The sequence below is a fragment of the Macaca mulatta genome, chromosome 7 (assembly GCF_049350105.2).
Source record: "Macaca mulatta isolate MMU2019108-1 chromosome 7, T2T-MMU8v2.0, whole genome shotgun sequence".
NCBI classification, from domain to species: domain Eukaryota; kingdom Metazoa; phylum Chordata; class Mammalia; order Primates; family Cercopithecidae; genus Macaca; species Macaca mulatta.
The window spans coordinates 169,928,671-169,930,967 of NC_133412.1; the positions used below are offsets into that span (position 1 = coordinate 169,928,671).

Here is a 2,297-nt window from a genome sequence, read left to right on the forward strand (position 1 = left end):
TCTCCTGTCTCAACCTCCCAAGTAGCTGGGATTACTGGAGTGCACCACCATGCCTAGCTAATTTTTCATACATTCATTCTATAACTTGTTTTTTCCAATCAGCAAAATCTTTGATTCATCTGAGTTACAAATAGAGATCTAGTTCCTTTATCAATTGCTGTTTTCCAGTGCATGAACATGCCATTTTTAATCTATATATTCTCCCAAAGGTGGGCATTTTTGTTTTCTATTTTGCCATAACATAGGATGCTGTAATGAACATTCTTGTTCCTGTCAGTTTGTATAAGAGTCTCTCTGGGTCTAGGCTACACATTTAGAAATAGAATTGCTGAATTGTGGAGTGTGTGTGTGGTAGATGATAAAACATGGCCATGATATTTTCAGCTCCTCTTGTTAAGAGGTGGAATCTGTTTCCTCACCTTTTGCATTTCAGCTGGCCTTGTGACTTGCTTTGACCGACAGAATGTGGCAGACATGATGCTGTGCAACTTCAGGGCCTAGGTGTCAAGAGACCTTGCAGCTTCCATCTTTGTCCTTTCGGAAATTGACTCCACCTACAGATAAGAGGAGCCTCATCAACTAGCATGACCTTAGGCAAGCCACCAGCTTGGCTCACCCCAAGCCACCAGCAACTTGATTCCTCCCCTCTTGGCTCTCACCCAGGCTCTCTTTGGGACCAAAGTTTCCTTCCAGAGAGAGCAGCTGTCAGTCCCAACAGCATTTTCCTGGACTAACCATCCAGCAGAGAGAAAGGTGGAAAGAGGACAAAAGAGGGGAGCACAGTTTCTACAACCTGTGATTTTTTCCCCACCTGCCCATCTCCTTGGGATGCTCTGGGTAAGGAAAGGTCTCCTGGGAGAGAAGAGGAGAGGGGAGGGGAGGGGAGGGGAGGTGAACGGAGGGGAGGGGAGGGGAGAGGAGGGGAGGGGAGGGGAGGGGAGAGGAGAGGAAAGGAGAGGAGAGGAGAGGAGAGGTCTTAGGAAGAAGAAATGGGGCTCTGTTCTACCTATTTCTAGGTCTTTCTTCTCTGTGGGATTCTTTAGCCCTCTCTGCAAAGGAGTCCTTGATGCCTGAGGGTACTCCCTGGGAAGGTTGGGGGGAGGATGAAACCAACTTCCCACGGATGCTGTGCCTCCAGGCCTGGGGTCAGCCAGGCATGTGGCTGTGTACTCCTGGGGAAGAGATTAAGGCATCTCAGAGATGATGCACCTTGGAAGTTCAATTTCTAACCTTTCTAGAGCTCCTCAAAACCCTCTTAAGTCCAGGATAATGGGAAATTCAGCTCCTCTGGGCCGTGAGCATCTAGTCTGTGCTGCCCCAGAAGCCCCTGAAATACGCCAAGCTGTGTCTACCACGCATTTATCCAAGTCTACTGGAGACAAGGCTCAGGTCTCCACCTCAGCCCCCTAATCTGCAAGGTTGTCAGGAGTGTCACCCAGAACAACCCATCAGCCTTGGTCATATCATCTGCAGCAGGTGTTTCTGTCTTCACTTTGACAACAAGATGGTCAAAGCACATTATCCACGGCCGGAAGCACTGAAATACCAGGTCAACTTGCAAATATGTCACTTAGCACTCTCTCCTGTTGAAAAGTTAGACGTGGCTATCAGTCTCTTGCTTTCTGAAATTGATTTGGAGAAATTAAATGGTAACACGTGGACGGAGTCTCCCGCCTGTCTACGCTGTCTTCATGTTCTACCTGGTTCTAGCTGAAGTGCACTCATCTGGGCCTCTGACTGAATCTAGGTCTTTCAGTTTCTGTCTGAGACGGTGAATCTGCACTCTCCCCGAGGGTCAGTAGAGGTGTGAGTCTGCTTCCTCTCAACTTGGCTTTCTCCAACCTCAAGTCCAGTTGGAAGGGCGATGCCATGCCCCCGCCATCATCCTCATGTTCCACCTCAGCACTGTTTCTGGGCCTTTGGGCCTCTTTGGAGCACCCTGCCAGCCTCACACTGACTAACACCCAGATCCTACATCCAAGAGAGCCCATGGCAGGGGCAGCTGACCGTCTCTGATGGCCACTGGTCCCACGTTCCTCAAGTCATAGCTGTTCTCTCAGAGACCCATAGTGACCTGCTTTTGGGTGGCAGTCTAGATCTTTGGCCACAGAGAAGAGATTTTTCCAGCTGGTGTATCTGAGAGGGGCTGAGCGTGTTGAGAGGAGACGGTGTGGTCAAGCTCTGTGTTGCAAGCTTATACGCGACTCCCGGGGGTTGCTCCTCTGTGGGCCATGAATGCACTTGCAGAGGATGTTTCAACAACAGATTGATCTGGGCTCCCTGTTCCCCCTTTGGAG

At 49.8% G+C, this 2,297-nt stretch overlaps 1 long non-coding RNA gene across 1 annotated transcript; it reads left to right on the plus strand.

Moving 5' to 3' along the window:
- The first annotated feature begins 697 nt into the window (after positions 1-697).
- Positions 698-1,665, plus strand: LOC144329677 (uncharacterized). The gene is made up of 2 exons (XR_013395293.1): positions 698-837; positions 1,239-1,665. It is a non-coding gene; the product is annotated as an uncharacterized LOC144329677 (long non-coding RNA).
- The last annotated feature ends 632 nt before the right edge of the window (positions 1,666-2,297 follow it).